Source organism: Gopherus flavomarginatus (assembly GCF_025201925.1).
Source record: "Gopherus flavomarginatus isolate rGopFla2 chromosome 13 unlocalized genomic scaffold, rGopFla2.mat.asm SUPER_13_unloc_1, whole genome shotgun sequence".
In the NCBI taxonomy this organism is placed as follows: Eukaryota; Metazoa; Chordata; order Testudines; family Testudinidae; genus Gopherus; species Gopherus flavomarginatus.
In genome coordinates this window covers 5008585-5029015 of record NW_026114609.1, presented here as the reverse complement: position 1 = coordinate 5029015, position 20431 = coordinate 5008585, and the positions used below count along the sequence as shown (strand labels likewise).

The 20431-nt window shown below is 54.8% G+C and overlaps 4 non-coding genes across 4 annotated transcripts; 3 read left to right on the top strand and 1 right to left on the bottom strand.

Annotated features, from left to right (window-relative positions):
- Positions 1–13217: 13217 nt before the first annotated feature.
- TRNAN-GUU (transfer RNA asparagine (anticodon GUU)) lies at positions 13218–13291 on the top strand. Its single transcript has one exon. It is a non-coding gene; the product is annotated as a tRNA-Asn (tRNA).
- A 722-nt stretch (positions 13292–14013) lies between these two features.
- Positions 14014–14085, bottom strand: TRNAM-CAU (transfer RNA methionine (anticodon CAU)). The gene has a single exon. It is a non-coding gene; the product is annotated as a tRNA-Met (tRNA).
- Positions 14086–18773: 4688 nt separating this feature from the next.
- Positions 18774–18887, top strand: LOC127041037 (U5 spliceosomal RNA). The gene has a single exon (XR_007771619.1). It is a non-coding gene; the product is annotated as a U5 spliceosomal RNA (small nuclear RNA).
- A 1147-nt stretch (positions 18888–20034) lies between these two features.
- Positions 20035–20233, top strand: LOC127041018 (U2 spliceosomal RNA). Its single transcript, XR_007771601.1, has one exon. It is a non-coding gene; the product is annotated as a U2 spliceosomal RNA (small nuclear RNA).
- Positions 20234–20431: the final 198 nt, after the last annotated feature.

The following is a 20431-nucleotide window of genomic DNA, read 5'->3' as shown; positions in this document are numbered from 1 at the left end:
GAAGGACCAGTGGAGGGGGTCTTGGGGGAATGTGAGGGCGGGTCTCAGGTGAATGGGTGGTGCAGGGGGGAGGGGTCCAGGGCAATGTGAGGCGGGTCTCAGGGAATGGGGGTGCACAGGGGGTCTCAGGGCAATGTGAGGGCAGGGTCTCAGGTGAATGGGTGCTACAGGGCGGGGTCCAGGAGAGAGCATGAGGCGAGGTCTGGGGGAATGTGAGGGTGAGGTCTCGGTGAATGGGTCAGGGGCAGGGTCAGGAGAAGGAGCAGCGGAGGTGGGTCTCGGGGAATGTGAGGGAGGGGGTCTAGGTGAAGGGTGGTGCAGGGGCGGGGTCCAGGAGAAGGCAGGAGGGGGGGGGTCTCGGGGGAATTGAGGGAGGGGTCTCAGGGGAATGGGTGGTGCAGGGGCGGGGTCCAGGAGAAGGAGCAGGGAGGGCAGGGTCTCGGGGAATGTGAGGGAGGGGTCTCAGGTGAATGGTGGGCAGGGCGGGGTCCAGGAGAAGGGCAGTGAGAGGGCGGGGTCTCGGGGATGGGAGGGAGGGTCTCAGGTGAATGGTGGTGAGGGCGGGGTCTCGGGGGAAGGTGCGGTGGGGGCAGGAATGGGGGAATGGGCCGGGCATGGGGATCGGGGAAGAGGCAGTGAGGGCAGGTCGGGCAAAGGGGAAGGGTGTGGCGGAGTCTTGGCAAAGGGTGATGTAGGGATGGGGATTCAGGGGAATGGAGGTGAAGGGGCAGGGACTAGGGGAAGGGCCAGGCGGGTGCTGGGATGGGGGAAGGGGCAGTGCAGGGGCGGGGTCTCGGAGAAGGGGCGGGGACTTGGGGAAGGGGCAGTGCAGGGGAGGGTCTCGGGGGGAGGGGACAGGGATGAGGTTCAGGGAAAGGGGTGGGGACTGGGGGTAAGGTGTGCAAGGGCAGGGCCTCAGGGGAAGGGACGATGCAGAGATGGGGGTTAGGGGAAGGGCAGGGCCTCGGAGGAAGGGACGAGCAGAAGATGGGGGTTAGGGGAGGGGCAGGGCCTCGGGGGAAGGACGATGCAGAGGGGGGGTTAGGGGAAGGGGCAGGCCGGGGGAAAGGACGATGCAGAGATGGGGGTTAGGGAAGGGGCAGGGGCCTCGGGGGGCGACGATGCAGAGATGGGTTAGGGAAGGGGCAGGGCCTCGGGGGAAGGGGCGATGCGGGGCAGGGATTAGAGGGAACGGCAGTGCAGGGGCGGGCCTTGGAAGAATGTGAGCACAGGGTCTCGGGTGAATGAGTGGTGTAGGGGCGGGTCTCAGGGGAAGGGGCAGTGCAGGGGCAGGGTCTCGGGCAATGTGAGGGCGGGGTCCCGGGTGAATGGGTGGTGTAGGGGCGGGGTCTCAGGGGAAGGGGTGGTGCAGGAGCAGGGTTTCAGGGAATGCGAGCATAGGGTCTCGGGTGAAGGGTGGTGTAGGGGCAGGTCTCAGGGGGAAGGGGCGGTGTAGGGAAGGTCTCGGGGCATGTGAGGGCGGGTTCCAGGTGAATGGGTGGTGCAGGGGCAGGGTCTCGGGGCAATGTGAGGGCGGGGTTCCAGGTGAATGGGTGGTGCAGGGGTGGGGTCCTCGGGTAATGTGCGGGCGAGTCCTGGGTGAATGGGTGTGTAGGGACGGGTCTCAGGGGGAAGGGTGGTGCAGGGGCAGGGTCTTGGGGCCATGGCGGTTCCAGGCCACAGCATGCCAAGCGCGTGCTTGGGGCGGCACGCCACAGGGGGCGCTCGGCGGTGCCAGGAGGGCGGCAGGCGGCCCAGGGACTGCGGAGGGTCGGCGTCCCGCGGCTGGTGGAGCATCTGCAGCATGCTGCGGGAGGTCCCACGAAGGAGGGACCAGGTGCAGGGCACCTGCGGGAGGTCACCAGAGGCAGGAGGCGTCGGCAGGGGACCCCGCGGTATGCCGCTGTGATTGGGGCAGGATTGCAGGCCGCCCTGCTGGGGCATGTGAGGGCGGGTCCGGGGTGAATGGGTGGTGTAGGGCAGGGTCTAAGGGGGAAGGGGCAGTCAGGTCAGGCTCTCGGGGGGAGGGAAGGGCAATGTGAGGGCGGGGCTGGGTCCTTGGGGAAGATGTGCAGGGAGGGGTGTATTGGGAAGGGCAATGCAGGAGTGGGGATTTGGGGGAAGGGGGTAGAGTTAGGGTGGGGTAGGGGGAAAAGGGGCAATGCGAAGGCGGTGCCTTGGAGGAAGGGGCAGGGCAGGGCTTTGCGGAATGGGGCAGGGATTAGGGGAACAGGTGACATGAGGCCAGGACGTCGGGGGTAGGGGCAGTGTGGGGGAGGACCCCAGGAGGGGGGGCAGGGCTTTGGGGAATGAGGCAGGGATTAGGGGAACAGGTGATGTGAGGCCAGGACGTCGGGTAGGGGCAATGTGGGGCAGGACCCCAGGAGGAGGGGGCAGGGGCAGGGCTTTGGGGAATGGGCAGGATTAGGGGAACAGGTGATGTGAGGCCAGGACGTCGGGGGTAGGGGCAGGGTGGGGGCAGGAGCCCAGGAGGAGGGGGCAGGGGCAGTGTGGGGGCAGGACCCCAGGAGGGAGGGGGCAGGGGCAGTGTGGGGGCAGGACCCCAGGAGGATGGGGCAGGGGCAGGGTGGGGGCAGGACCCCAGGAGGAGGGGGCAGGGGCAGGGTGGGGGCAGGACCCCAGGAGGAGGGGGCAGGGGCAGGGTGGGGGCAGGACCCAGGAGGAGGGGGCAGGGGCAGTGTGGGAGCAGGACCCCAGGAGGAGGGGGCAGGGGCAGTGTGGGGGCAAGACCCCAGGAGGAGGGGGCAGGGGCTGTGTGGGGGCAGGACCCCAGGGGGAGGGGGCAGGGGCAGTGTGGGGGCAGGACCCCAGGAGGAGGGGGGTAGGGGGCAGTGTGGGGCAGGACCCCAGGAGGAGGGGGTAGGGGGCAGTGTGGGGGCAGGACCCCAGGAGGAGGGGGCAGGGGCAGGGTGGGGGCAGGACCCCAGGAGGAGGGGGCAGGGGCAGGGTGGGGGCAGGACCCCAGGGGGAGGGGGTAGGGGCAGGGTGGGGGCAGGACCCCAGGAGGAGGGGGTAGGGGGCAGTGTGGGGGCAGGACCCCAGGAGGAGGGGGCAGGGGCAGGGTGGGGGCAGGACCCCAGGAGGAGGGGGCAGGGGCAGGGTGGGGGCAGGACCCCAGGAGGAGGGGGCAGGAGCAGTGTGGGGGCAGGACCCCAGGAGGAGGGGGCAGGGGCAGTGTGGGGGCAGGACCCCAGGAGGAGGGGCAGGGCAGGGCTTTGGGGGGAGGGCGGAGCTCGGGGAATGAGGAGGATTAATTCGGTTCAGTGGCAGGTTTGTCTGCGGGTGACACTGGCACTGCAGGGGGGTTAAAGCCGGGCTCACCGAGGGAGGAGGACGGGGCTGGGTGGCCGGGCACAGCGGGAGTTCGGGGGAGTGACAAGGAGCCGGTTCCAAGGCTCATCGGACACCCCCAGAAACCAGCTCACACCCAGACGGGGGGTTACAGCCCCAGCGAACAAGGGGCGCTGGGAACATCCCCGCGGTGCAGACAAATGTACCAAGTCACCGGGCAGAGACAGACCCGGCACTGACCTGCCCCCCCCGGTCCTCGGCCTCCGCCCCCAGCGCTCCCGCCCCCGCCCCGATCAGCTGCTTTGTGCGGGGGTGTGAAAGGGGCGAAGCGGCGCGGCACGTTCCACGCGGAGCAGGTTAACACACTGCACGGGGGGCGGGGCTCTCTGGGGGGCGGGGCGGGGGGCGGAGTTGTGGGGGGGAGGAGGTGTCAGGTTGACCCAGGGACCCGCCCTCACCTGGGCTCGAGAGGACGGAAGCGCCCCGGGGCAGGCTGGGAGTTGTAGTTCCTGGCCCGTCTCACAGCGGAAGTGACGAACGGTTGCTCAGGCAACGCGCCCCCTCCCGGTGCACACCGGGAAGCGTAGTTCTCCCTCTCACACGCGGCCTCTATTGGAGGAGGGGCCGTAGCTCGTCAGATCGCCGCGCCCCTCCCCGCTCCCTGATTGGCGGAGAGAGCGCGGGACAGAGACTCGGCGCGTGGGGGGCGGGCCTGGTTCCCTCGCCGCGAGGCTTCGCTGCCCCCGCCCCCTCCCCACGGGGAGCCGGGGGGGGGGCACCAGTGGGACCCGCCCCGGCGCTGCGGGGGGGATGTGGGCTCGGGGGCAGCCGGCGGGCGGGGCCTGGCCGAGGGGTGCTGAGGCGGGACGGGGAGAGGCGGCTCCGCACGGGGGGGCCCAGACACCCAGTTCCAGGCGCCAGGCCCAGCCCGTGCCCCGGGAGCAGCCCCGGGCCCGTGGGAGCCGGGCGGGGGGGGCACAGGGCAGAGGCAGCGCGAGTGAAAGGGCTTCACCCCACCCCCCGCTGGGCCTGGGGGGGTAACGGGCCTGGGCAGCAGCGGGGGGGGGAGGGGCTGAGCTGCCTGGGAGCAGCCCCACATGCGGCAGCCCGGCTGAAAGCCGCTATAGCCTCCCTCCCTCCCTCCCTATGTGCGCGCGTGTGTGTGAGAGGAGCTGGAGGCTCAGCCACAGGGGCACGTGAGGGTCCCGCTGGCCCAGCACAAAGGCTGGTAACTCAGCATTGAGTTAACTGCTCCTCAGCTCTGGAAGCGGCTGCTGTTCCTCACTTGGCCCAGTGCTCGCTTTCATCACGTGACCTTTAAAGCGGATCGTTAGTTACCCAAACTCATCTATAAAACAGCCTCACATGTAACTCCACTGGCTGTTTAATCTACATGAGAGACATGAGGAAGGATCCCTGAAAAATAACAACCACGTTGCCTCAGGAGGGCATAATTAAGTGAGCTGAGTGCTTCCCCGTTATATCCGTTCTTCCTAAAAAGAGAGAAATTCACACACAGGCACATTATCTGCACCCTATGTGCAGTGAGCAGCTTTCCAGGGCTACACTGCACTTCTGCCACTGGTCACTAGGGGGTGCTAAAGAACACGGATTAAACAGGCATTGGGCAAGTGGCAGGAGGAGCCCCAGTGCCTCAATTATCTAAAACTGGTCTGTCTAAAGCCCTGGAGGATGTACGTAGGGAACTGTTCTGGATGGGCGAGGGGGAGGGACAGGGTGAACAAAATATCTTTCAAGTCAAACTGCTGGTGAGAAAGGAGCCAGATCTCTAAGAGATTTCCTGTGGGGAGGATTTGTGTGGGTGGTAGATCCCTGATGGCAGCCAGAGTGCAGCTAGGAATGTACAGGCTAAGTGGATGCATTCCCAGGATGCATTCCTACAAGATAAGGATGGGACACATTCCAGCAGATAAGCTCTATACAGATAAGGGCCATGAAGTAGCAGGAGGCCTTCAACCTCCCCCAACCTGCCCCCCAGTGTCCCCCCCATCCACTGTGACTCTTCTGCCAGCATCGCCCCCTCCTCTTCCTCTGTAGGGCCCCAGCAGCCCCTTCAACCTCCCCCAACCTGCTCCCCAGTGTCCCTCCATACACTGTGACTCTCCTGCCAGCACCGCCCCCTCCTCTCCCTCTGTAGGGCCCCAGCAGCCCCTTCAACCCCCCCAACCTGCCCCCCAGTGTCTCCCCATCTGTTGTGACCCTCTCGCCAGCCCCACCCCCATCTGTGGGGATCCCTCACCCCACAGCATCCCCTCCCCCATCGTGTACACTCTACCTGAACTTTCCCTTCGCTCCCGACCTCCTCCTCCCCCACCGTCCTCAGCACCCCGACATTGACCTCCTCCTCTCGCCCCACCCCAAACACCTTCCTTCCCGTCCTCAGCACCCCACACTCCCTTCCTCCTCCTCCCCCCCCATCCCCGTCCTCAGCGCCCCACCCCTAATTGCCTCCAACCCATTTCTCATTGCTAGGCCCAACTTTCCCATCCCCCCACTCCCACAGTCCATCCCCAGGATGTGAGGTTCCTCATCTTCAATCTCTGCTACACCCAAACCTGCCAGGTTCTCCTTTTCAACCACTGTGGGATCGTCCAACCGCCGACACCCATCCACTCTGGGCTCTCTGAATCCCACATTCCCACAATGCACCTTGGCAATGCCACTCTCCTCTATCCCTAATCCCCCTATTCCCTTAGGTCCTTCTGGACACCCCAAACGACAGACAGGCCCCCACATACATCCCAGTCATTCACATGCTGAGCTAGTTCTTCAGGGACCCCCACAGCCTACCAAACTTCTCCATCCATGAGCCCCATGGACCTGTGGCCGGGAAGGTGAGGAACCTCCCACTTTGACTGGGCTGGGTGTGGGTGTTAATCTTTTCCTGTCTTGTTGTGTGCTGTACTCACAAAGGCTTTTTGCTCCCTCCGGGTGAGGTGTGGTTTTGGCCGAAGATGAGGTGTTTTGGTAGCCCTGTGGATGCTGTGTGGTGTCTGGAATGGAGCGTGTGTATTCCCATCATGCCCCTTCCCCTCTGCCTGCAGAGCTGAGACAGACAGGTCTGAGGAGCAGAGCAGGAGCTGTGGGAAGGAGAAGAGCAATATGAAGATGGAGTCTAAGATGAGGCCAGGTAAGTTCTGTGGAGGGAGACATGCTAGACAGCACCAAGGATTGCGGAGACAACCAGGTGCTTCAAGGGAGATGATGTTGCCATTTGCGAGGGCAGATCATCTCTCTGGCCAGGAGTAGTGTGTGCTCACTAGCAGAAAGTTGCATCCATGAGGGTGACTCCCTGTTCTGAATTTCTTTCTTCCTCCTAGGTTTTTCTCTCTGTGTTGGCCAACTTTCACTCAAACTCTCTCTCTCTCCTTTCATGGACACCTGTCATGTTCAGTTTCCTGCATTCTCTTCCTCTGCTCCCCCACCCCCAGTCTCCTATGGGCTCTGCTGGGTCTATCTGCCCACGGGCAGGGTCTCTGCCATACTGGGAAGGATGTGTCCTGCCTGCCAGGATAAGGGGGTTGCTCCTCCCACCCCCTATCTTCAGGAAGACCTCATTGCTGTAACTGGGTCACAGTGTGAGTGGCCATTCAAGTCTTTCGGGCTGTGAGGTCTGAGACTGAAAGGGGTGGGCTTGCGGTCATGGCTTTGGGCACAGGAGAAGTGGGGCTGGGATTAGAGATGCCCCTTATCACCCGCTAGCTCCATTACTGCATCACCCAAAAGCCTCGCTCAGGGTCCACTATGCGTCCTTGCGCTGGGCACTGCAGGGACAATCAGAGGGACAGCAGGATGCATAAGGAAATAGATGAGTGTGTGAGGCAGATGGGTGAAGGGGTGTGTGTGGCATACATTGGGGCTGGATGGGGGGTTGAGGGTTGGACGGACAGCAGGACAGATGGAGAGCTGCAGGGATGGATGGTGATGTCAGAGGCTGGACTTGTGATGGGTTCAGCTCATGGCCGCTGGCTCTGTCATCTCCTGCCCCCATCTGCCCATCTGCCCCTGTCTCTCGCAGGCAGCACTCAGCAGAGTCTGGCCCTGTTGTTACACTGGTACCCACATCCAGCGCACACCTGTGCGTAATGTGCTCCTGGAGAGCTCAGGCAGGGAGAAGCGTGTGGCTCACAGCTGCTGAACCAGCTACTCCAAAGACTCTCGCAGATCTCCCCCTCCTTGGGCAGCAACACCCTGGCCGGGGGGTTCCTTGTCCCTCCTCGCTGCCAAAGCAGCCTGCTCAGCGCAGAAACCGAGGTCACCTGTCTCTGCCCAGCCTCTAGCTGGAGCTGCTGCAGCCCCGAATTGCTGGTATCGTGCCTGGCCGGAGTTGGTGTGATGTCCTAACAGAGTCTGTTCTTTCTCCCTGGTAGATAGTGATTTTCCCCACTGCAGTTAGTTGCTCTTTCTCTGCTTCCACCATAGCCCCTCCCCAGCGATAGTGACCCCTGCTGGCCAGGCACGGGAGTGTCCTGTAGGTGCCTTCTTGTAGGAGCAGTGACTCCTGGTGGCGAGAGGCAGCAATGTCTGGCATGTATCCCCCTTAGCATTGCTGCAGCGACCCCTGGTGGCAACTGAGGTCAGTTGCCTGTGTGACCCCCACTACTTCCATTGCGCCTGTGAGCGCTGGTGGGTAGGTGAGGCAGTGCTCTGTATGTATATCAGCCATTGGGGCAGTGCCCTCTGCGTATCCCGCTCTCATCTCGGTGACTTGTGTTGCCCAGGTGGGGCAGTCCCCTGTATGTATTTACTCCCCGCAACCCCTGCATTGTGTCTGTGACCACTGGTAGCCACAGGAGTCAGTGCCCAAGCTGTATTCTTCACCTTCCCCAAGGTGGCAGGGTGCCTGGGTGGCTGTGTCAGGCAGTGCCCTGGGTATCTTCCAAGTCCTTTGTGGCAGTGAGCCCTGCTTCTGGTGTGTATCACTCCCCCACTAGGGATGTGCACTGGTGGCCAAGTATGGCAGTGCCCTTTGTGTAGCCCCCTCTCCCCGCCCCCCAAGGTGACCAGATAGAGAGTGTGAAGGATCGGGACGGGGTGGAGGCTAATAGGCACCTACATAAGAAAAAGCCCTGAATATCAGGATTATCCCTATAAAATCGGGACATCTGGTCACCCTATCCCCTCTACCCATGTGCCAGGTATGGCAGGCACTGATCCCTGGTATCCCTGTGGGGCAATACCCTCTGTATATCCCCCAATTGGGGCAGTAACCCCTGCTGGTCAGGTGGGGCAGTGCCCTGTGTGTGTGTGTCCCCTATTTAGGTAGTGACCCCGATGGCTAAGTGAGGCAGTGGCCTTTGATTTTCTCTTCTCTCCCCAGCCCCCCCTCTCTCTGGTGTAGGACCCCCAGTTGGGGCACTACCCGATGTGTATCTCTACTAATTGGAGCAGTGACCTCCCCGGGGTGCCCTGGTGTGGCAGTGCCCTATTGCTTTCTCCTTCCCCTTCTCTCCATGCCATTGTAGTAGTGGCCACTTCAGGCAGTAGCCTGTTTATCATCTCCCCCCCACCAGCACCATTGCAGCAGTGCCACCTGTGACCATGTGCGGCAGTGCCCTGCCTGTATGCCCCCCTTAACCTTTGCTGCAGTGACCCCAGGTGCCCAGTTTGAGTAGTAGCCTGTGTGTACCTCACCTCTTGGTGCAGTAACGTGTGTGGCCAGCTAAGACAGTGCACAGTCTGTGACGTCTGGTGGCCACGTAGGGCAGTGGCCTGTATGTACCATCTCCTCTGGAACAGTGACCACTGGTGTCTTGGTGCTAAGATGCAGCCACTTCTGGGTTACATGGTGGGGCTGTTTAGGACAGTGGGGACAGCCCCCCTGTTCCAGGAAGTAGGGGAATGTCTGGTGTTTGGGGCAGAGCGTTCCACTTTCTATTGAACTGTGATGCTCTGAGCACCTTTTCCCTGCATGAAGAAGACCTTGTGTGACCCCAAAGCTGGTCCAGTAACAGGTATCACCTCATCTGCCTTGTCTCCCTGGTTTTCTGGCAACTGTCCAACTTCCCCTTTGCTGTTGGTCTTGAAACCTCCTCCAAGCAACCCCCCATCAATCCCTTAAGATGCCAAACCTCTCCTGGAACCCAACCCTAGGGGGGGGCACCCCACCTGAAAACCCTACGGCATCATGGGAGTGGTAGTGTCCACTGCCTCCATCTTCCCTCAGCCAGGATGGGCCCCACAGCACAATGGGAGTGGTCGTGTCTCCTGCTTCCATTTCCTGACAGCTGCTGCCAGGCCTGACCCAGACTTCCCATTTCTGGTGCGAGTCTGGAAGCAGATGCTGCCATGAGGCGGTGCCGGGAAGGGTGGTGCTGGTGTCAGGAGGAGTAGGTGGGTCTGTGCTACTGCGGGGAGGTGCTGCCCTTGCTGTGAAAGTACTCCGCTGTTAGAGGAGATGTCATCTCCCTTCCCTGCCGTGCTCTGCACCAGCCCCTGCTTGTCACGGGAGCAGGGCTGGCTCCAGGCACCAGCGTAGCAAGCAGGTGCTTGGAGCAGCCAATTCAAAGGGGTGGCCCGTATGGCATCGGGGCAAAACGTCTGGGTCTTTAGCGGAAATTCGGCGGCGGGTCCCCCATTCCCTGTCTTAGTCTTTGAGCTACCACCAAATGTCTACCAAAGATTAAGGGAGGGAGGACTCGCCGCAGAACTGCCACAGAAGAAGCAGTGTGGTTGAGCTGCCGCCGAAGAGCCACAGCTTTTCTTTTCTTTCTTATTTACTTTCTCCACACCGGTCATGGTTTTATAGACCTCCGTCTTATCCCCCTTTAGTCGTCTCTTTTCCAAGATGAAAAGTCCCAATCTTATGAATCTCTTCTGAGACGGAAGCTGGTCCATATCCTCTCATCATCTTTGTTGTCCTTTTCTGAATCTTTCCCATTCCAATAGATCTTTTTTGAGATTGGGGCGACGGCATCAGCACGAAGTATTCAAGATGTGGGTGTACCATGGATTTTTATTGAAGCGATATGATAGTTTCAGTCTTCTTATCTATCCCTTTCTTAATGATTGCCAACACTCGGCTGCATATTGAGTGGATGTTTTCAGAGAACTATCCACAATGACTCCCAGATCTCTTTCTTGAGTAGTAATAGCTAATTTAGACACCATCGTTTTATAGGGATAGTTGGGATTATGTTTTCCAATATGCATTACTTTGCACTTAACAGCACCGACGTTCATCTGCCATTTGGTTGTCCCGTCACCCAGTTTTGTGAGATCTCTTTATGGCTCTTTGCAGTCTGCCTGAGCAATTTTGTATCATCTGCAAATTTTGCCACCTCACTGTTTACCCCTTTCCCCAGATCATTTATGAATAAGTTGAACAGTACTACTCTCAGTACAGACACCTGGGGACAAGAGAGGGAAGATCCTCTTCTGACACTGGCAGACCAGGTGCCAGCTCATACCAAGGCCCGCAGGCCTTACTGAAAAGTGACAAACGCATGGCTGGAACCTGGTCTTTCTCTCCTGTTTGTTACTGTTGTTAAAACAGGCCTTAGATTTATAAAAATGTGTTTAGTGTTTAGAGTTTATGACAAGCTCGTGAGTTGCTGCATGCATTCTTCTCACTTATAATAGCCGTAGCCCATGTTGTAAGGTGATATATAAGCGTTGACACTAAAGCTGTAAACCCCCTTGCCGCCACCCTGCCACCAGTCAGGAGAGAAGCATTGCCAAGTGTGAAATGCTAGTTTACCAGAAGAGGCATCATCTCCTTTCCAACAAGAGAAGGCCCTGAGGCAACGTCTACACTACAGCATAAAATCGAAATTACTAAAACCGGTTTTATAAAACTGATATTATAAAATCAATTTTATGCGTCCACACTAAGGCACATTAATTCGGTGGTGTGCGTCCATGGTCCTAGGCTACCATCGTTTTCCGGAGCGGTGCACTCTGGGTAGCTACAGTAAAAGTATGAGACCAATAACTTCGATTTCCGTCCACACTAACCCTAAATTGATATAGTAATATCGATTTTAGGGTTACTCCTCTCATTGGGGAGGAGTACAGATATTGATTTTAAGAGCTCTTAAAATCGATTTAAAGTGCCTTGTAGTGTGGACGGGTACAGCGTTAAATCAATTTAACGCTGTTTAAATCGATTTAACTGTGTAGTGTGGAACAGGCCTGACTAAGAAATCAGGCAAGCCACTATGGATCATCCGTGGACAAAAGACCTGGTTGATTGCTCCCACTCACACACCCAGGAGGAGGCAAAGACCTGCACAAACACTTGCCCCTGTCAGCTTGAGCTCTGGGGGAATGGAATAACAATCCCTGTCAGGAAGAAAATGTTGTCCCCACCCTGGATGCTGCTTGGACTTCAGGGAGACCGCACACTTTCTAAGCATAAGCAAAGGATCCTGGCTGTTTTGCTAGGGTTAGCCCTATGACTCCATGTTAAAGCTATTCTAGTGCCTGAGAAACTCACACTTGATACATGGTGGGTGAGATTAAAGCATGGATATCATAACCTAGTCCCAGATTTGGACCTTAGCGTCCAAAATATGGGGGTTAGCATGAAAACCTCCAAGCTTAGTTACCAGCTTGGACCTGGTAAAGCTGCCACCACCCAAAAAATTAGAGTGTTTTGGGGCACTCTGGTCCCCACAAAAACCTTCCCTGGGGACCCCAAGACCCAAATCCCTTGAGTCTCACAACAAAGGGAAATAAACCTTTTCCCTTCCCCACTCCAGGTGTTCCTGGAGAGATACACAGAAGCAACCTCCGTGAATCTAAGCAGAGGGATTCCACCCTCCCCCCTTTCCAGCTGGGAAACACAAGCACTTCCCTCTTCACCCAGAGGGAATGCAAAGTCAGGCTAGTAAATCTAACACACACAGATTTCCCCCTGACTTCTTCCTCCCACCAATTCCCTGGTGAGCTGTAGACTCAATTCCCTAGAGTTCCCCACTAAAGAAAAACTCCAACAGGTCTTAAAAGAAAGCTTTATATAAAAAGAAAGAAAAATACATAAAAATGGTCTCTCTGTATTAAGGTGACAAATACAGGGTCAATTGCTTAAAAGAATATTGAATAAACAGCCTTATTCAAAAAGAATACGATTCAAAGCACTCCAGCAACTATAGACATGTAAATACAAAAAAAAACATATAAATCACTAGCTGATCCTTTGTACTTACAACTGGGAAACAGAAGATTAGAAAGCAAGAAACAGAAATCCCCTCATAGCTCAGAGAGCATACAGGCAGAAAACCAAGAACAAAGGATTCACACACAAACTTCCCTCCACCCAGAGTTGAAAAAATCCTGTTTCCTGATTGGTCCTCGGGTCAGGTGCTTCAGGTTACTTTTTTTTTTCAGGTGAAAGAGACATTAACCCTGTTTATGACAGTGGAACACGCAACCATAAGGAGCCCCACTGCCTTAGGGTTAGGGTTATGCCATTTGATCTCTTTGTTCTTCTTAGTGCTGCAGTTCTTTGCCTTAAGCTTATGCCATTCGATCTCTTTCAGGGTATGTTTTGGTTCCTGAGAGGTAAAAGGCTGCTGTGTGTGTGGTGTTATGGAGTGAGGTAGCAAAGGTTGGTTGCAGAGGTTGTGCAGGTGCCACAGAAATTCGCACCCCCCCCACCAACCCCAGTTCTGGTCCCAGAGTCCAGAATTTGCATTAACCTGCCTGCTGACCTCTGACTAGGAATTTCGCCCTGCTAACTCTTCCAGCAAAACAGGCCAAAGAAAGAGTACGCAAGCACTGTACCGCAGCCCCCGTGCTCTTTTCGGTTCCTTCCCACAGAACTTTCACTGCATACCAGTCCAGTCCCTTGCTGTTGCTTGTCTAAGAGCTGCATGCATATGCTAGACCGTACCCTGTGCTGATTCCCGACTTTTGTGCTCCATACAGCCTTGCCCGTCCATGTCTCTGTGGCGCAATGGGTTAGCGCGTTCGGCTGTTAACCGAAAGGATGGTGGTTCGAGCCCACCCAGGGACGGCGATGAGCCTGTGCTACTTCCTTGCTTCCCCGAGGCCTGCAGGGAGTCTCCAAAGTCCCCTTTTGCTGCCTCTTGGCCTCAGTGCTTTCCGCTGGTGGCCCAAAGAGCGTGCTGGATGCCATTCAGAAACCCGTCTCCCAGCAGCCGTGCCAGAGGCTCAGGCTTAATCCTCAAGGCCGAGCACAAAAACTTTCAGCCAGGAACATTTTGCTCCCTTCCCGCCTCCGCCAAAGCGGCAAGGGAGAAGGGGACGAGACACGCCTGCTCAGAGACGCCTCCCTCCCACTTCCCTGTAGGCTGTGCAAAGCTGTTGGCCTGCCTCATGCCTCGTCAGGAAAGAGCAGCCATGCTGCCCAAGCCTGAGTCATGTGCACAGCCAGGCCCGCCCCGGCTGACGGCGCGCAGAGCCACGCGAGTCAATGGCAGGTCGAGTCGGTAGCCTCGGCTCTTTCCCCTGACAGCCACACAGCACTGCCTAGCGCCCCGAGAGCCTCCCTCCTGTTCTCCCGCAGCCCGCCGGGGTGGGTGGGAAAAGGGGACCAGGAAGCACTGCAGCCTCATTCTGGGACAGGAGTCCCTTGCCACACCCAGACCTCCCTCTTGCCTTCAGCCCAGGTAGCCAGGGAGCCCTCTGGCAGGCCACCGCCTCAGCCACCTCTTGCCGCTCTGCTGGTCACCGCCTCGCTGGAAGGCCCAGAGGGAAAAGAAACAAACGCACACATAGCAGAGGATGGTTTCGATCCATCGACCTCTGGGTTATGGGCCCAGCACGCTTCCGCTGCGCCACTCTGCTGGCTCTTCACAGCCCTGCCACCCAGCCGGCACTATCCAGATTAGGGCCTTACGCGCTCTCATGCTGGCAGGCGGATGCGCAGGCTGCTAGGCAGCTGCCCTGGTCACAGGATTTTACAGCGTCTGCAGGGTAAAAGGGATCTCTTTGGGGTTTGGACCCCACTGGGAGCTGGGTAGCTGAGTGCCGGAGACGGGAGCACTTCTTAAACTGTTCTCAGTTAAGCCTTCAGCTGGTGGGGGACGAGGTTCAGCCTTGGATCCGTGTCTGCAGCAGGCAAGCGCCTCTGGCTCAATCGGCCCCCCTCGCTGTCTTAGCAGACTAAAACCCGGAGCAAACGCACACGCCTTGCAAAGGAAGAGGAGCCTGGATCTTGAACAAATGTCAACATTTTATTAAGATCAGTAAAGAATCCTGTGGCACCTTATAGACTAACAGACGTTTGGGAGCATGAGCTTTCGTGGGTGAATACCCACTTCCTCAGATGCATAATGATGATTTTATTAAGATGACGTTCAAAGAAAAAAAAAGGGTACGGTACAGCATTTAGGAGCAGAAGTTTCTGGTGATCAGGGAACAACATACAGATTACCCAGGGGGTGCGAAGTTCGGTTTAAGATCGGGTGGCATAAGGAATACATAATGTGCAATAGCCCCGACTGGGGGTAAAAGGTTAACGTACAGACACTGAGTTAGGAGGGTATGTTGTCCATGTGAGGGCTAAGTTCAGGTGTGGAGTATAACGAGCGGATAGGACGATGAGGATGGATTGACCCGCATTTGGTGAGTTTGAACGTTCAGTGTTTTTTAATCTTTTCCACAATCTAGTTTAAGCAGGGTCGCTATGAACTCTATCCTGTCATCTGTTGGTGATCTGTTGTAAAGGCCTTTTGAGGCTGCTGTCATTTGCATGGTTCCACCCACCCCGGATTGCATGATGGGAGTGCTTGTCCAAATGGTCATTTCAGCTGCTGTGGGATCCCCAGTCTCTTTGTTATTGGGGCAGGAGTAATGCAGTGTATTTTGCTGTTCGTTTTGGATCAAGGAGAGAGTAACTGTAGCTGGCATTTGAGGCCTGAGAGCTTCACCCTCGCCTCAAAAGTAGTCATCATTAAGGGGTCTGGGTTCCCAATGCCCAAGGTTTATGGGAGGCTGGAATGGATGTTTGTTTGGTTCTTGGCAGCCAGTGCATGCTGGTTTTGTTCCTGCTGTTCCTGGTGTGTAAAGACAGAGATGGTTTTGAATCTCTTTGAGTTGTTGTTAGTGGTGCAGTTGTTGGCCTTAAGCTTATGCCGTTTGATTTCTTTCAGGGTGTGTTTGGGTTCTGAGAGGTAAAAGGCAGCTGCTGTGTGTGTGGTGTTATGGAGTGAGGTAGTGAAGGTTGATTTGCAGAGGTGGTGCATGTGCCACAAAAGTTGTGGAGGCCCACCCCCAGCTCTGGTCGCAGAGGCCAGATTTTGTGTAAACCTACCCATTGACCTGTTACTAAGAATCTAGTTTCAGAGTGTGTCACAAAAGCTGTGTCCCACAGCTTGACTGTCAGAATCCAATCTGCAAAATTTTTTTGCTGTCTAAGTGGTGAGGAGCCTTTTCCCCAACTATGGGGTTGTTTTCAACTTATAGTGTGAAAAAGAAATCACAACTTAGGCTTTCAGAAATTTTGGAAAACTGCATTTAGTCACTGACCACTTTTTTCCTATGGCTAGTTCTAAACATGAGTTAGAAATGTAAAACATTCTGTTTTTAAACTGGAGAGACATAAATGGCATAAAATGTGCACTTAAAGATTCCACTAGAAATCCATAGCACTAAGTACAAATATCCCTTTTGAATCTCTTTTATTTCACCATGTTTTGGAACCCATGTCCCTTGCCTAACGAGATTCATGTAGGTTCTGGTGAGTCCCGAAATCATGAACCGCTAAGTTCCGTTCTACTGTCCTTGATTCATATCACCGGAATAACTGCACTTTATTACCACTGCCCTAATAAGAAAGAGACTGAGGATCCCACAGCAGCCGAAATGATCCTTTGGACAAGCACCCCCATCATACAATCCGGGGTGGGTGGAACCATGCAAATGACAGCAGCCTCAAAAGGCCTTTACAACAGATCACCAACAGATCGCAGAGTAGAGTTCATTCTCACCCTGCTTATCTCCTCCCCACAGCCAGGCAGATTGGACAAATGATCAGGGAGGAGTATAGAAATATTGCTCAGGCAGGCAGGAGTGAAATCAGGAAGGGCAACTCATGCTTGGAGTTGTACCTAGCAAGAGATGTTAAGAGTAACAACAAGAAGGGTTTCTTCAGGTATGTTAGCAACAAGAAAAAAGTCATGGAAAATGTGGGCCCCTTACACAGTGAGGGAGGCAACCTAGTGATAGAGGATGTGGAAAAAACTAATGTACTTGATGCTACCCCCTGCCCCCATCTTCACGAACAAAATCAGCTCCCAGACTGCTGCACTGGGCAGCATAGCATGGAGAGGAGGTGACCAGCCCACTGTGGAGAAAGAAGTGGTTCAAATCTATTTAGAAAAGCTGGATGAGCAAGAATCCATTGGGCTGCATGCGATGCATCTGAGGGTGCTAAAGGAGTTGGCGGGTGTAATTGCAGGGCCACTGGCTATCTTTGAAAAGTCATGGTGATTGGGGGAGGTCCCAGATGACTGGAAAAAGGCTAATGTAGTGGCCATCTTTCAAAAAGGGAAGAAAGAAGGAGGATCAGGGGAACTACAGGCCAGTCAGCCTCACCTCAGTCCCTGGAAAAATCATGGAGCAGGTCCTCGAGGAATTAATTCTGAAGCACTCAGAGGAGAGGCAAGTGATCAGGAGCAGTCAGCATGGATTCAGCAAGGGCAAGTCACGCCTGACTAACCTAATTGCCTTCTGTGAGGAGATAACTGGGTCTGCAGATGAGGGGAAAGCAATGGAGATGTTACTCCTTGACTTTATCAAAGCTTTTGATACAATCTCCCACAGTATTCTTGTCGTCAAGTTCAAAAAGTATGGGCTGGATGAATAGATTATAAAGTGGACAGAAAGCTGGCTAGGTCGTCGGGTTCAGTGGGTAGTGATCAATGGCTCCAAGTCTAATTGGCAGCCGATATCAAGCGGCGTGCCCCAAGGGTTGGTCCTGGGGCTGGTTGTGTTCAACATCTTCATTAATGATCTGGAGGATGGCTTGGACTGCACTCTCAGCAAGTTTGCAGATGACACTAAACTGGGAGGAGCGGTCGATACGCTGGAGAGTAGGGATAGGATACAGAGGGACCTAGAAAAATTAGAGGATTGGGCTGAAAGACACCTGATGAGGTTCAGCAAGGACAAGTGCCCAGTCCTACACTTAGGACGGAAGAATCCCATGCACTGCTCCAGACTAGGGACCGAATGGCTAGGCATCAGTTCTGCAGAAAAGGGCCTAGGGGTTACAGTGGATGAGAAGCTGGATATGAGTCGACAGTGTGCCCTTGTTGCCAAGAAGGCTAACGGCATTTTGGACTGTATACGTAGGGGCCTTGCCAGCAGATCGAGCGACGTGATCGTACCCTTCTATTCGACATTGGTGAGGCCTCATCTGGAGTACCGTGTCCAGTTTTTGGCCCCACACTCCAAAAAGGATGTGGAAAAACTGAAAAGAGTCCAGCCTAGGGCAACAAAAATGATTAGGGGGCTGGAAGACATGACTTATGAGGAGAGGCTGAGGGAACTGGGATTGTTTAGTCTGCAGAAGAGAAGAATGAGGGGGGATTGATCGCTGCTTTCAACTACCTGAAAGGGGGTTCCAAAGAGGATGGATCTAGACTGTTCTCAGTGGTACCAGATGACGGAACAAGGAGCAATGGTCCCAAGTTGCGGTGGGGAAGGTTTAGGTTGGATATTAGGAAAACCCTTTTTCATGAGGAGGGTGGTGAAGCATTGGAATAGGTTCCCTAGGGAGGTGGTGGAATCTCCTTCCTTAGAGGTTTTTAAGGTCAGGTTTGACAAAGCCCTGGCTGGGATGATTTAGTTGGGGATTGGGTTGGACTAGATGACCTCCTGAGGTCCCTTTCAACCCTGAGAGGCCATGATTTTTAAGCTGTTCCCGTGTATCAAGGTGAGCTGCAGCTCAGCGAACCCCAAGGATCTGAGGCCAGCTACTTTGCAGGAGAGACAGACCATGCAGCATGTACAACACGGGGTCACACCCCGGCCGGCAGATAGAATCTCATGTCTGAGATCCCGGCTCCTGTTCCTTTGCAAAGTGTGTGCTTTTGCTCCAGATTTTAGCTGTGGGCCAAGTGCCCTCTGGCTTCTCGTCCGGGCTCCGTCCTCCATGTGCCTGGCCATCAGCGGGACTGTCTCAGGAGAGCAGCTTCCCCACCCTCGCTGCATCCCAATCTCCGCCCAGCTGGGGAAGGAGCAGAGGCAGCTCGGAGAAAAGACCCCTTTGAGCGCTGGAGACGGCCGGAGCATCTTATTTGCATACCCACAGTGCATTGCCTGCAGCGAAGCGAGTCCCTGGTCAAGAGGCTGGTTTTGCTCCCTGTGTCACCGGTTCCCATGATCCAACTCAGGCTGTCGATCGGTTCAATTCCATTTCCTCTAAAAGCTAGCAGTTTAGTGGGCTGTGAGAGTAGTCACCCTGACTTGTGGTAGCATACGCGGTTGCCCCGGCAGAGACTCTGCTTTTTTTTTTCTTCTTCTCTTTTTTTTTCTCTCTTTCCCAGTTTGTATAAATCTTTTGCCTTTTACTAAAGATTTTTGTGGAGAGGAGCATTTATGAGTTTGTACCCAATTTTTTGAGGCTTTGTTTTGGTAAGACTGTTCCTTGTTGTGAAAAAAACAGGAGAATACTACCTCACCTAGTGTCAGTAACTCAAGCTTTTCTATTAGTGTAAGAAAACAACTGAGAGCTCTGAAAATGACTGTGTGGGATTTTTTGCCCTTCTTTTTTTTTTTTTTTTTTTTTTTTTTTTTTTGAGCTCATCGTGTTAGTGAGATGGCTTCCTAGCTAACAGGGGACTGTTTTGTGATGTGTATTCTGCTGGCTCTTTGGTTTCATAAGTTTTTGGTTATCACAGTTAAAGAGCAGCAAAGAATTGCGTTGTTGTTTGTGTTAACGTTTGGTCTGTCCTAAGAGTGTATGGTTTGGAGTCATTTGTAACTCTTGGGTTAGTTATTGTCAACAGCTTATTTTTGGGTCCCTGAGTTGAAAGGCTGCTCTTGCGGATTTCAGTTTGTCATTGTTGGAAGGTCAGTTAAAGAGCTGCTTTCTTAATCTAGTCCATGAGGGTTCTTACGCTGCCCTCCTTAATATACCTTCCAGAAGGTGATTGCATGGTTTCCCTCGTCTCCCCACAGAAGAGAAATTGTCCATCCCTTTCCTGTTGGGAAAACACCAGTGTTTTTAAATGTTTTGCCCAGATGAGGGATAGTTCATAGGAGCAGAAGAGGAGGAAGTTTGTGGCCATTTGAGTCAGATTCCTAGGGATTAAGGCCAGAAGGAATCAGCCGATCACCTCAGAGGGACTAAGGGGCACCAATGCCCCAAATAGCGAGGAACTGCTTTGATGCAATTGACTGTATGTTTGAGATAGTTGCGTGGGAAGGAGCAGAAAAGAGCACTGGGGCTGCGGAATAGCGCTTGCATAGGCTTTCTTTGCCCTGGTTTCTTGTAAGAGTTAACAGTGAGAGATTGGTAGTCACAGGTCAGTGGGTGGGTTTATGGAAATTAGGAGTCTAGAGGGGAAACCAGGGAGAGGAAGGCATCTGCAAGACTTGTCTGTCTTTGAACAGAATTGTGTGTTAAGGGTTCTTGCTTTGAATTCTTCCACTGGAGTCATTTCGGGGAAGTGAGTCAGTCTCCCGTAGAGTTCCCTAGTTATGGTGTTTGTTGCATGTCTGGGAGCTCGTCCTGATGAGGTAGAAATGGGTGGGCGCAGGGGTGTGCGTGCGTGGCAGAGTGTCAGCATTGTTTTTTGGTTCCCTGGAGCTAAGATCAAAGCATAGTGGCTGTTCTTCTCAGTATAATCTGTGATATGTCTTTGATGTGAGCACTGTGTATTAGCTTGATTTTTAAAAGAAGAAAATTAGTGAGAACAGGAGTTTGCTTTATCTACTCCATGCATGGATCTGGTATTGCAGTGTTTCCAGGAACAGTGTATCTTCTTTAGGGGAGACCTTTCTGATTAGAAAAACAGAAAAAAGTTAAACTGTAATGATCTTTTTTTTCAAGCAGATTTTTTTTTGAAATAGCAGAAAAATGTGGTATCTTTAGTGTTTTTGTTTCTTTATGATAAACACAATACAGTTACACTTTCTTGGAAGTGTTTTGTGAGTCTGCAGATGTGAGAGGTTCTTCTTTGTT